Raw genomic sequence first — 15002 nt, 5'->3', positions numbered from 1 at the left:
TTCTTTTCTCTTTTTTTTTAAACAGTCGATGAATTAAATTTTTTAAAGTTCATAAATTTTTGTTCATCAATCAAATTTATTGTCCACATGTATCAAATCATTGTGTCTGAAATAAAGTTGTCTTTTAACGTCATATTTTTAATGACGATTGTTTAATGAATAACAGAAGTTTCATATATACACTCATAACCTTCGTCTGCTGATATATATTTCTACATGCATACATACACAAGTTGGGCCACCGAATCAAGAGGGTTATTGAGACTTCAGTAAACCATCAAGAAGATTGATGTTTAAAGGTGTGCACCACAGAAATGATGGGCCAAATGGCCTCATTACCTTGTTTGAGGTCAGTGTCTTGATTTTCAGACATACACACTTACATACAGATAATTGCTTTGTGGGGTGGGGGGGGGGGGGGCGGAGTTTGCGCCCATGAACTGACCGTGGGTACCTCTGACACATTCGCCAAATTTACTCCAGGGGTGCGGAATTGTGTAGAAATCAAAGAAAATGGCTTCTCGAGCTCTCTCTCGCTCTCTCTCTCCCTCACACACACAGACACACACACAACTCGCCCATTTTGTATGTGTGTGTATATACACGTATGTGTGTGTGTGTGTATGTGTATGTGTATGTATGTGTATATATATGTGTATATATATATATATATATATATATACAAACATATATATACAATGTATATATATACAATGTACATCTTCTATCTATAATTCCAGTAATCTCTGTGTGTGTGTGTGTGTGTGTATGTCTGTGTGTGTGTTTGTTTGTCTGTGACCGCTGTTTCTCGACAACCACGGGTCCGATATACTTGCAACTTGCCAGGTATATTGCTGGGGACCCGAGGATGTGCCTTTTCAAGGTTTGAAATTAATCGGACAAGTAGTTACCGAGCTATGTCCAAAAAACGATTCAACCAATCAGAGAGCAGCGAGCTATCACGTGTGCCGAACGTGGCGAACAGACTCTGCCTCGGACGGCACATTTGAGAGCGTATTCATTTATTTCACGTTGGCAAACTATGTTGGCGTTAAACTATGTTTTAAAACTAATTAAAACTAATTTGCGATTCATCGTAACTGCGATTTGCGACCTTCCGGACACTGAAGACTTCACTTCCGGCAGCCAATCACAGAACGCGTTGTTGCGAGCCGAGCCGAGCGCGTGCGCCATTACGGTTCGTAATTCGATTTCTTCCGGAGAAAATAATAATTTCTCGATTTCTTATGCGCATTATTTCTCCCAGAGCGAAGGGCGGAAGCGAAGAGCGTTGTTTTTTTTGTTTACGGGCGTACGGGCGTACGGGCGGGGTAGAGCGTACGGGTAGCGTTTTTTTTTTTTTTTTGGCAAGGAGCGGGCACCCACGTACGGGCATGCCCTAGTCTATCTATAATTCCAGTAATCTCTGTGTGTGTGTGTGTGTGTGTGTGTGTTTGTCTGTGACCGCTGTTTCTCGACAACTACCGGTCCGATATACTTGAAACTTGCCAGGTATATTGCTGGGGACCCGAGGATGTGCCTTTTCAAGGTTTCATATTAATCGGAGAAGTAGTTACCGATCTATGGCGATTTCTTTACCAAACTCCGCAAGCCATTCGCTTTGGACCAAACCATTTCATGTAAATAGAGGGGGGGGGGGGGGGGTTCTGTGGTCGTTGCGAATGGACCAAACCATTTCATGTAAATAGAGGGGGGGGGGGTTCTGTGGTCGTTACTGCCACGTGGTTTCAAAGTTTTTTTTTGTTGTTGTTGTTTGCACGCATGCTTTTTTGCACGCACGTACGGGCACCCACGTACGGGCATGTCCTAGTCTCTATATAATTCCAGCAATCTCTGTGTGTGTGTGTGTGTGTGTGTGTGTGTGTGTGTGTGTCTGTCTGTATGCGACCGCTGTTTCTCGACAACTACCAGTCCGATATACTTGAAACTTGCCAGGTATATTGCTGGGGACCCGAGGATGTGCCTTTTCAAGGTTTGAAATTAATCGGACAAGTGGTTCCCAAGGTATGGTCACCGTACTCGCAAGCCGTTCGCTTTGGCTTTGCGAATGGACCAAACCATTTCATGTAAATAGAGGGGGGGGATTGGCCTATACACAGCCTCTCTGGATGTTAACTTTGCCAAAAACAAGACGCACGTACGGGCACGCCCTAGTATATACAATGTACATATGTATATTGTATATAATTTTTGAAAAAAATGAACAGGAATTGATTCCTGTGTGGGGCGAGTATGAAAAAACTCAAACCGAAGGACCTTGTCGTTTTTGCAGCGACAGCCCACTGAGAGGTGTATATATATATATATATATATCTGTGCAGTGTCTGTGTTGGGTTGTCTTGTCTTATCTTGTCACTGAACTACTTTCTCAAACTTTTGTGAAATCGTACCAAACTTCTGGTATGCACATATCTCTCCCGTCGGTATGTCCCAAGGGTATTTTCTTTGAAAAACGTTCCAATTTTTTTTTTTTTACTTCAATTGTTTATAAAATGTGATATCACGTATATTACAAATACATTTGTGCAAAATAGTTGTTTGAATTATGATTGGTTTAAACCATGACAAAACGGCAACTCGGGTACAGTCATTTATCTATATATCGACACATCTGGGCAGTGCCTGTGTTGTCACTTAACGACTCCCTCAAACTTTTGTTTCCGTGGTTCTGAAGTGTTTTTAATAACGTTGTGGTGGTTTTGAATCACGTGGTGGTGAGGTGTTCTTAATTTCGGGGCTGTGAGGTGTTTTTATTACGTGTTTTTATTACGTGTTTTATGGCTGAGGTGTTTTTATGACGTGTTTTATGGCTGTGAGGTGTTTTGAATTACTTGGTGGTGAGGTGTTTTGAATTACGTGGTGGTGAGGTGTAATCGTCCCAAACTTCCAGTCTGCACCTACCCCTCCCCTAGGTTTGTGCTGAGAGGTTCTTTCTTGAAAAAAAAACATTCAACCTAAATCTTCAACCTAAATTGCCTATAAAAATGTAATATCACAAACACAACAAATACATTTGTGCAAAATAATTGTCTGTATTATGATTGGTGGAAATCATGACAACACAGCAACTCAGGTACAGTCATTATCCTCAGCTAAAATAAGCCCGTTCCTCAGTAACGACGCCGAGTCAAGCTAGTATATATATATATATATATATATATGTATATGTATATATGTATATATATATATACAGTCACGTGAAAAAGTAAGTACACCCCATGTAAAGTTTTGACTTTTTCAACATATTTCAACATACAGCTATTTGATCTTCATTTCAACAATATTGACAGATAAAGGTGATATAATATAACAAATATCATTAGACATTTACATTTTGTAATCCATTGTATAATTTAAATAAACATAAATGCAAATTTCGCATGTGGAAAAAGTAAGTACACCCTTGGCTCTAATAGGTGGTATTGCCCCCTTTGGCAGAAACAACCTCAAGTAGACGTTTCTTATAACTGTCTACCAGTCTCTGACATCGACTGGGAGAAATTTTTGCCCACTCCTCCATGCAGAATTCTTTCAGCTGTGCGATGTTTGAGGGGTTTCTTGCATGCACAGCTCGTTTCAAATCGCCCCACAACATCTCGATGGGATTTAGATCCGGGCTTTGACCTGGCCATTCCAGAACCCTCCATTTCTTTCTTTTCAGCCATTCCTTGGTGGATTTACTGGTATGTTTCGGGTCATTGTCATGTTGCAAGGTCCACCTTGGGTTGAGCTTCAACTTTCCGACAGATGGCCTTACATTATCCTCAAGCACCCTCTGGTACAATGAAGAATTCATAGTGGATTATATGATAGTGAGCTGCCCAGGCCCTGATGCAGCAAAGCTGCCCCAAACCATAATATTTCCACCACCATGCTTTACAGTTGGTATCAGGTTCTTGTGGTCAAATGCAGTCTTTGTTTTCGCCAAACATGTCTTCTGGTACTGTGGCCAAATAGCTCTACCTTTGACTCATCTGTCCAGAGCACATTGTTCCAGAAGTGCTGGTCTTTGCCCAGGTGTTCATTGGCAAACTTTAGTCTTGCCCTGATGTTCTTTCTGGACAGCAAAGGTTTCCTCCTGGCACACCTCCCCTGTAGATCAAATTTGTGCAGCCTCTTTCTAATGGTAGACTCGTGCGCTTTGACATCAACAGTGGCAAGAGCTACCTGTAGGTCCCGTACGTATGTATATATATATATAAATGTGTGTGTGTGTGTGTGTGTGTGTGTGTGTGTGTTTGAAATATATATTTCGTGCAATGTGTAGGTTCAGTATTCAACTCACTCGGGAGGTAGTGTGTGTATATATATATATATAATTATACACACACTACCTACCGAGTGAATTGAATACTCAAACCGAAGGACCTTGTCGTTTTTGCAGCGACAGCCCACTGAGAGGTGTGTGTATATATATATATATATATATATATATATATATATATATATATATATATATCTGTGCAGTGTCTGTCTTGTGTTGTGTTGTCTTGTCTTGTCACTGCACTACTTTCTCAAACTTTTGTGAAAACGTACCAAACTTCTGGTATGTACATATCTCTCCCGTCGGTATGTCCTAAGGGTATTTATTTTGAAAAAATTTCCAATTTTTTTGTTTTGAATTTTTTCGGGAAAAATGTTTTTTTTCAACTTAAGTTTTCAACTTCAATTGTTTATAAAAGGTGATATCACGTATATTACATATACATTTGTGCAAAATAATTGTTTGAATTATGATTGGTTTAAACCATGACAAAACAGCAACTCTGGCACAGTCATTTATCTAACATCTGGGCAGTGTCTGTGTTGTCACTTAACGACTCCCTCAAACCTTTGTTTCCATGGTTGTGAAGTGTTTTTAATAACGTTGTGGTGGTTTTGAATCACTTGGTGGTGAGGTATTTTGAATTATGCGGTGGTGAGGTGTTTTTAAATGACGTGGTGGTGAGGTGTTTTTAAGTCACATTGTGGTGAGGTGTTTTGAATTACGTAGTGGTGAGGTGTTTTGAATTACGTGGTGGTGAGGTATTTATAATTATGTGGTGGTGAGGGGTTTTTAAATCACATGGTGGTGAGGTGTTTTGAATTACGTGGTGGTGAGGTGTTTTTAATTATGTGGTGGTGAGGTGCTTTGAATTGGTTGGTGATGAGGTGTTTTGAATTACGTGGTGGTGAGGTGTTTTGAATTACTTGGTGGTGAGGTGTTTTTAAATGACATGGTGGTGAGGTGTTTTTAATTTCGTGGCTGTGAGGTGTTTTTATTACGTGTTTTCTGGCTCTGAAGTATTTTTAATTTCGTGGTGGTGAGGTGTTTTCATTACGTGTTTTATGGCTATGAGGTGTTTTCAATTTAGTGGTTTTGAGGTGTTTTTAATTACTTGGTGGTGAGGTGTTTTTAAATGACATGGTGGTGAGATGTTTTTAATTTTGTGGCTGTGAGGTGTTTTTATTACGTGTTTTCTGGCTGTGAAGTATTTTTAATTTCGTGGTGGTGAGGTGTTTTTATTACGTGTTTTATGGCTATGAGGTGTTTTCAATTTAGTGGTGGTGAGGTGTTTTTAATTTCGTGGTGGTGAGGTGTTTTTATTACGTGTTTTATGGCTATGAGGTGTTTTCAATTTAGTGGTGGTGAGGTGTTTTCAATTTAGTGGTGGTGAGGTGTTTTTAATTTTGTGGCTGTGAGGTGTTTTTATTACGTGTTTTATGGCTGTGAGGTGTTTTAAATTACTTGGTGGTGAGGTGTTTTGAATTACTTGGTGGTGAGGTGTTTTGAATTAAGTGGTGGTGAGGTGTAATCATCCCAAACTTCCAGTCTGCACCTACCCCTCCCCTAGGTATGTGCTGAGGGGTTCTTTCTTGAAAAAAAAACATTCAACCTAAATCTTCAACCTAAATTGTCTATAAAATGTAATATCACAAACAAAACAAATAAATTTTTGCAAAATAATTGTTTGTATTATGATTGGTGTAAATCATGACAACACAGCAACTCGGGTGCAGTCATTATCCTCAGCTAAAATAAGCCCGTTCCTTAGTAACGACGCTCGCAGCGAGCCGAGCCAAGCTAGTATATATGTGTATATATATTATATATATATATATATATATATATATATATATATATATATATATATATATATATATATATATTGTCATGCAACTCCGATTAACATCAAAGTTGCGGATAGCCTAAACGGTCTTATTCGGAGGCAACTATCCAAACACGGATTCGGCTATGGCCGCGCGGGAGGAAGAAGGGAAATGGAGGCTGCGGCGAAAGCACTTAACTGCAGCACGCCGGCGTAGCTCCGGTCCTGTGAGAGGAAATTAACTGAAGCGGCACAGGTTTGAATGGGAAAGGAAAATAATACAAGGATTTATTCGGGAAAAGCAAAGACAGTGAAAAATCATGCGCCGGTAATAAAATAAGGTAGCTAAATTGGGATCCCACACACAACAGATATCAAACACGACACGAGGGAGATGAATTAAAGAAAAGAACACGTCACGTCGTGTACAGTGTACGCGGAGCTCGGGCTCATCTGTCTCGTCGTCTTCTTCCCGGCCTGGACGAATCCTCCGTCCGCCTCGCACGCCCCGCTAGACCCGAGCCAACGCCCTCGCCGCTGCACCCGAGGTCCCGCTCCAAGCTCCGAAGCACCGCGATATCCGTGCACCAATCTCCAAAACACCACGAGGTCCCACAGTAGGACAGCGAGCTCCACCCAGGCTACACCTCAGCCCAACTCATGTCGGGGTCTCTGAACTCCGCTGCCAGGAATCCAACTGCTTGCCAAGGCATCCGGTGCTCACTCTCAACTCAACTTGGTTCAGCACACCTCCGAACTGCACTGCTATCAACTCTCACTCCGGACTCCACTCAACTCCGGGCTCATCCGAACTCTCTACTCAGGTCGGGGCTCTGCTCTCATCTCAACAGGCTCATCCGAACTGCAGAACTCCCCCGAACTCATCTGCACTGCCGAAAATGGCGTCCGACCCTCGCTAATATCTCCGGCCGATGACGTCAAATTGGCGCACTGCTCTGCCAATCAGAGCCTCCCACCACTCGCTGGCTCGTCCAGGTCACGCCCACTGCGTCGCTCCAACTCCCCCCACTCCTGCTCCTCGGTCGTAGCACGTGCTATGCGAGGTGGGTAGGCCTTTCGGGGGTGTAAATGGTGGCGGCCAAGGGTGTTCCAGCCCGATTTCTTCCTAAGTCATGTCAGGGGGGAGGCGTCATTTAGTGTTGTACTAACGGTCCTAACTAAGTGTTTAAGTGGTGTGCAGTGCCAAAATGGACAAAGGTTTGACTACTCGGTGAGACATACAAGGGATATACTCATTATTCCCTAACTAACTATCACCGGAATCTCCTGGTAGATTCACAATTATACATCTTATCCCGACAAACGCCGAAACATGAAGAACTTATTACAGGTAGATTCCCTATCGCGACAGTCGAATACCTACCTATACAGATCTACCTGGCTCTAGATATTGTGTTACTCCCAGACATAACAATTTTATATATAGACATAACCAGACATAACAAAACTTTACATGGGGTGTACTTACTTACTTTTTCACGTGACTGTATATATATATATATATATATATATATATATATATATATATATATATATATATATATATATATATATATATATATATATATACAGACTTGGCATTTAATATGGAATATTTTTTTTTCTTGACTTGGGTTTACTTTCTGAACTCAGTATATCAATCTGGTGAGTTTCTTTTACCCTTTGGTGATGTCTTTGTTGAAAGAACCATGTCACTGATTGTCTTTCGCAGCAAGAAGTCAATAACAGGATAATATCACAGGTGGCGTGACAAAATGTAAGGACAGGTACATTTGACGATTGGCTTCACAATCGGGTATATAAGGGTTGTTGCATTCTGTATTAGTGGAAAACAACTGCTGCACATCTACAAAAGTTATTGCCGCTTCCTCTGGAGATGGTCCGTCAACTTGACAATGCTGTTTGTCATGGAGTGGTGGCTTTACGAAATTCTGGCATGAAACAGCGTGCTATTGCTCGGCAGTATGGCATCACTCAAGGTCAGGTGTCAAAGATCCTGAAACGAAATGCTCAGAGGGGTGTCCCTACTCCAATACCGAGGCCAGGACGTCCACGCAGAACCACAAGGAGAGATGATCGCCAGCTGCACCGGTTAGTCTGCAATGGCCATACCAAGTCAGCTAATCGGCTTCGGGCTGAGTGGCAGCAACTGACAAATGTGCCTGTATCCAGAAGGCTAGTCAACCAACGACTGGTTCAAGCAGGCTATCGTGCCAGGCGTCCCCTGAGAAAGCCACGCCTGACCAGACAACACAGCCAGCGCCGATTGCAGTGGGCCAGAGAGCACCGTCAATGGCAGCCAGGACACTGGAATCACGTGACCTTCAGTGACGAGTCTAGATTTCTGGTCTATCGTCAAGATGGCCGCGTCCGAGTGTGCAGACAAGTGCATGAAGCCCACAATGAAGATTGTATAGTGCCAAGAGTCCAAGCTGGAGGTGGTCGGGTGACCGTTTGGGCTGCTTTTCATGCAGGGGGCAAAACTGACCTGGTTGTTCTGAATGGAAACCTGAACCAGTTCAAGTACAGGGTCATTCTGGAAGAAACATTGCTTCCATTTGCTCGTGCAGCCTTTCGAGGAAACTTTGTCTTCCAAGATGACAATGCACGGCCTCATCGTGCTCGCATGATCCAACACTTTCTTGCTGACCGTGGTGTAGAGCATATGGAGTGGCCTGCCATGTCCCCGGATATGAATCCGATAGAGAACTTGTGGGCAGAATTAACGCGTCAAATCGACAACTTGGACCAGCAGCCCACCACTGTGCGTGAATTGCAGCAGACTATTGTCACTGCATGGCAAGCGATTCCTGTCCAAACCTTGGCAAATCTCGTGAACAGCATGCCTCGATGTGTACGTGCTCTCCTGAATGCTCGTGGGGGTTACACGAAGTACTGACCTGTAATTTTACTGTCTGCAATCCCAGTCATAATTTAGCTTTTGTTTTTATTTAAAAAAAATTTGGCTAATGTGCAAAATAAAGAGATACTTCTGGAAAACGTACAGAAGTTTAACACAGTACTGTCCGTGAATTGAGTTCGATATCAGTTTACATCACTTTCAAGGATCAATTTATTTGCTTCGAAATGTCAAATGTGGTTTTTGTTTCTTTTTAAGGTCACAATAACAAAATCTAGAATAATTTCAACATAATTCCAATGAACTTTTGGTTCTAAGTCATCTTGAAAAGTAAGTTCACCCCCACAAAAAAAATATTCCATATTAAATGCCAAGTCTGTATATATATATATATACATATATATATATATATATATATATATATATATATATATATATATATATAAATAACTAAGAAATAGTAGAAACTCCAAAGTATGAGCAGGGCGTCTCATTTGTATTGAATAAATAATCGTTAGATTAAATAAGACGCGGACGTAGCTTCAGGACGTCGATCTTTAATTGTCGACAAGCTTTTTTTTTTTTTTTTTTTTTCTTCTTTTTTTTTTTGTATACAAGATCGAGGCTCGTGAAAGAGCAAACATTATTCACACAAAAAGACAAACCGACACACAAAACACAAAAAACAAGGGGAGCGGCAGACAAGATGGGGAGAGAGGGGGGAGGACACAAAAGAGAGGGGGAAGAAGGGGAAGGACACAAACACAACATTTGAGAGCAGGGACATCGGGAGGACTTGGGGGGAGGTGGGAGAGGATTAAAACATATGAACACTGCAAGGACTCTGGGGTGAATTACCGGGGGTAGAAAAGATCAAGGTTTTCGATGGGGGAAGATAAGAGATGGTGGTGAACAGCTGTTTTAAAGACCTGGAGGGAGGAGTGGGATTGAAGGGAGTGGGGGAGTTTGTTCCAGAGGCGGGAGAAAAGGGGAATGAAAGAGTGAAGGTGAGCAGAGAGCCTAGACTTTGGCAGTTTAACCATAAGAGGGTTGCAGGCAGATCTTGTGCGACCTGAAGGAATATTGGGGGGACAGAGCACAGAGAGAGCTGGGGGAGCAAGGCCGGAGAGGAGTCGGTAGAAGACAGAAAGACCACCAACCTGCCTGCGGTGAGTGAGTGAAAGGCCCTCGGCGTTGACTACATCGCAGGAGATTCCAATGATTCTGAAAGCTTTGGCCTCAACAGCGTGAAGCCGAGCAAGGTGTGAGGCAGGAGCACCAGCCCAGAGGGGGGAACAGTATTCCATTGAGCTGCGGATGAAAGCCTTGTATGTGGTGAGGAGCTCAGGTGTGCCAAGGAAGGACTTCGCACGACGGAGGATGCCCAGTCGGCGACTGGCTTTGGAGGCCAGCTTGGAAATGTGGTTTTCCCAAGAAAGATCATGGCAGATAGTGAGACCCAAAAGCTTGAGCGACAGAACTTCTTGGAGAGGATTGTTGAGAAAGTAGATGGGAGGGTTGTCCAGTCGGTCCTTTCGGAGAGACATTGTAAGAGTGTGAGATTTGTCAGGATTGAAAGACATGTTCCACTTGTTTGACCAGTCTGTGATTTTGTCCAGGTCTGCAGAGAGTGAGGAGGCTGCAGACTGCCGATCTGAGGGATGAGGAATGGAGCGACAGAGAGTAGAGTCGTCAGCAAAGAGATAGAGAGGATTTTCAAGAGAGTCAGAGAGATCATTGATGAAGACCAGAAAAAGCACAGGGCCCAGAACACTACCTTGGGGAACTCCAGCCTGAACAGGAAGAGGAGATGAGAGAAACCCATTCAGGGCCACACGTTGACTACGACCAGAGAGGAAGTCCGCCAGCCATGCGTGGAGATTTCCATGGATACCAAAGGAGGAGAGTTTGGAGAGCAGAGCAGGGTGCCAGACCGTATCGAAGGCACGTGAAATGTCAAGGGAGACAGCTCTAATTTCCTGTTTGGCGTTGAGGACCTCCATCCATTGTTGAGAAAGCAGAAGCAGCATGTCCAGAGTAGAGTGACCAGGTCTGAAACCAAATTGATGATCAGAGATCAAGCCATTGGAGAAGAGGAAAGATTTAATATCTGAAGCAATGATGGATTCCATGACTTTGCTGATAATTGGGAGAAGGCTGATTGGTCTGTAGTTGCTGGGATCTGTTTTTGCACCTTTTTTGTGCAAAGCGGTGATGTTGGCTGATTTCCAAGCAGATGGCAGATGACCTTGAGCAAAAGAGAGGGTGAAGAGAACAGAAAGAGGGAGTGAAAGAGCAGAAGAACATGATTTTAGGACCCGTGGGCTGATGCCGTCAGGACCAGTTGCAGAATCAGAGTCGAGGGTTGACAGAAACTTTTCCACCTTGTCAGGAGGAAAGGACACAGAGTCCAGGAGCAGCTGGGTACGACTGGGTACGGTGGGTACAGAGAGGGATGGGTTTGGGACACAAGATTTAGAGGCAAACACAGAGTTGAGGCATTCAGCTTTTTCACGTGCGGAGTCAGCCGTTAAGCCGTTTGAGGTGAGGGAGGGGATGGAGGGGGAACAAACACCAGAAACAGATTTGACCAGACGCCACCAGGATTTGGAAGAGGGAGACAGATAAGAGAGTTCGGTCTTGAGAATGGTGAGATATTGTTTCCTGGCTCTCCTGAGGGTGGACACACACTTGTTTCGGGATTTGTGAAAGGAAATGAGATTTCCTTCCGTTGGATTTGCTTTCCAGGATATGAAAGCAAGTTGTTTCAGGGCAACAGCCTCACCACAAGATTCCGTGTACCATGGACGGGAGGAAGGCTATGACAACTGAAGACGAGATGGTATAAATCTGTGCATGAGAGAGAGCAATTTACTTTGAAAGAATTCCCAGGATGAGTTGATGTCAGAGGCGGTAGAGATGGGAGACCAGTCCAGATGATTGATGGCTGCTTGAAGACCGTGCCAGTTGGCCTGAGTGAAATGCCAGACTCGTCGACGCTGAGGAGGCTCTCTGAGAATGGTCAGAGATATGTCCACTTTGACAAGCACATGATCAGATGAGCCGATTGGAGCAGAAGAAGAGCAGCAGACATTTTCAGGGAAGTTTGTCATAACCAAATCCAGAAGAGAAGATGCTCCGTTGACTGAGATCCGGGTCGGGAAATTGACAGATTGTGTCAGTCCCAGTGAGTCGCAGAAGTCCTTTGCTGAAGAGCCATGGCTGGTGAGAGAGGTACCCACACCCAGCCAACTGGCATGGTGACAATTGAAATCACCACATATGAGGAAGAGAGAGTTGGGATGGGTAGATAGAAGTTGGTCCATATTATCAGACAGTGAGATGTAGATGGAGTCATCGCTGATTGGTGGACGGTACAACACACATATGAACAAAAGGTGGGAGCGAAGGGGAAGCCGTAGCCAAAGGTATTCCTGGGGGAGAGGTGGAGAGAGGGCAGTGGAGGGCGAGTGAGGAAGAGAGTTTTTTATAAAGATAGCAACCCCACCTCCAGGACGAGGCTCAGGTCTATCATACCGGAGGAGGGAGTAACCTGGGAGAGATACCAAGGCATCAGAGACATCATGAAGGAGGAAAGTTTCTGTTAAGCAGATCACATCTGGTTTGTCAGAAGCAACCTGTATGGAGAGGTCAGTCAAGTTTGAGCGAAGGCCCCGGATGTTTGAGGTCCATACCGTTAATGAAGAGGAAGGGGGAGCATCGGGTCCAGAACAGGGGGGGGGGGGGAGGGGTAGGGTAAGATGTGGAAGAGGAGGAAGAGGTAGGGAGAGCTGTTGAAGGTGTGTCAGAGATTTCAGAATAGCTTGGAGAAAGGGAAGAATGGGGCAGACAAAAGGTTTGATGGAGATTGGGTGAGGCACAGTGAGGTGTTATTTGAGGAGGGGGAAGAGCAAGGCAGGAGGTTTGGGGAGATGAAGGTGAAAGTTGGAAGGAGGAAGAAGCAGGGAGGATGCTTTGAGGAGGAGGGGTGAGAGGGGAGTCTAGGAGGGGAGGAGCGAGGGAGAGTCTCGGAGGGGAGGGGTGTGGGGGGAGTTTAGGAGGGAGGGGAGGGAAGGGGCAAGGGGGGAGATTTGAAAAGGATGGGTGATGGGGAGGATTTGGAGGGGAGGGGTGAGATTGGATTTTGAAAAGTGTACGATTCATGGGAAACGAACATTTTTTGCAAAATGAGTTTGAGACCTTCGAGTCAAAAATACGTTTGAGGACACTGGAGGAGGGATGGAGTTCTGGATAGTTTATGGAATGTAGAAAGGAGGAACTGTAAGAGATGGTATTATATATATTTTTTGGAATGAATAGATTTGGTGAGCAAGACGAAAGCATCCTTTTGTAGGAAAAGAAGAAAAGGGTGTTATAATATATGAGAGAAAATAGTTGTTCAGGGGAGAGATTATACATTTCTAACCGCGTGATCGCGAACGAAGAACGAACGAACAAAAAGAACAACAAATAAACGAATAAGACCTGGGAAGGAAATATTTTTTTTGGGTTTTTTTTTTTTGTTTTTTTGTGAGTACAGATATTAAACAAGGAGGTACGGGGTGAACGACTGGTACGAAACAGAGAACGAAAATAATTTCAGCGCATTCGACGAATCGCTGAGAGAAAAACAAACCACAAGGTCTGAGACGGTACGGTAGTCTAAGCCTACGAGTACTAGGCCGCAGAATACTCGATACCATTAACCGACGATTGTGTATACATGAACGAAAAATTAGCACCGAAAATTTTCCAAAAGATACGCTGTAGGTACATACACCGAAAGATAGATACAGTCTCGACAAAAACACAATTGAGAAATATCACTTAGCTTCGAAAGCGTGAGCGCATGGAGCAGCTTCGAAAAGACGTGACCTCGCCGTGATCTCGCGAGATCGAGATCGACCAACAAAGGTCTTCTTTCTGAGTCTACAAAAACAGCAGGCATGTATATCAGTCAAGTATGTATGGTGATATGTGTGTGAGATGTGTGATGTGTGTAGAAAATGCATTCAGAAGGAAGAGCCACGCCAAAGTTCACTCACCAGCCCCAAGTTCAACGGAAGTGACCGTTTGCGTTACAGTTAGGGTGCACGTGCATATACAAATATAGAGATATACATACATAAACACACAAGCATATATTCATATCCCATTTATATTCATATAATATATTTATATATTTATATAAATGACATATAAAGGTAGAATGAATGAATGAATGAATGATGGTTCTAAGTTTAGATTTTAATAAATTTTAATAATAAATCAAGAAAATAAATAATAAATAAACTTAAATTTTAATAAGTTCTAAATTAGAAACACACTTCATTGCAAGAAACTATGACCCTCACTCTGTGCAAGAAGCAATAACCCGAGCAAAACACATACCGAGAGCAGACCTTCTGACTTACAAACCCAAACCTGCAACTAACCGTGTCCCACTGGTAACCACCTACTCTGCTACCTCATCCCAATTGCCAAGTATTCTGAATAAGGCCCTTCCTCTCCTCCATCAATCAGAAACACTCGGCACCACATTTCCTCAACCTCCACTAACATCATTTCGACGTGGTCGGACACTCAGGGACCTCTTGGTAAAAGCAAAGCACCCACAGCCCCACAACAAAGAAACTAGGATCCCTGGCTTCTATAAATGCACAGCAAACAAATGCATTATTCACAAGCATTTACTAGAAGGAAACAAATTCTGTAGTTCTAGCACTGGACAAAAATTCCCCATCACCTCCTATATGAACTGCAAATCTACATGGGTCATATACCTAATCACTTGCCAAAAGTGCACCAAACAATATGTTGGAAAAACTGAAAATACACTCTACACACGATTTAATAACACCCGGTCAGAAATCAATAACTTCCACACCAGTCAGGGCAAATCGCTACCTTACACGATACACTTTAATCAACCGGATCACTCTATAAATGACATTCAGATCTCTGCCATTGAATCAATCACAAATCGATCACACACCACGATTCTGAAACGT

This window comes from Myxine glutinosa, chromosome 1 (assembly GCF_964187855.1).
Source record: "Myxine glutinosa chromosome 1, kmMyxGlut1.1, whole genome shotgun sequence".
NCBI classification, from domain to species: domain Eukaryota; kingdom Metazoa; phylum Chordata; class Myxini; order Myxiniformes; family Myxinidae; genus Myxine; species Myxine glutinosa.
The sequence above is the reverse complement of the archived record's forward strand: the minus strand, read 5'-3'. Positions refer to the sequence as shown.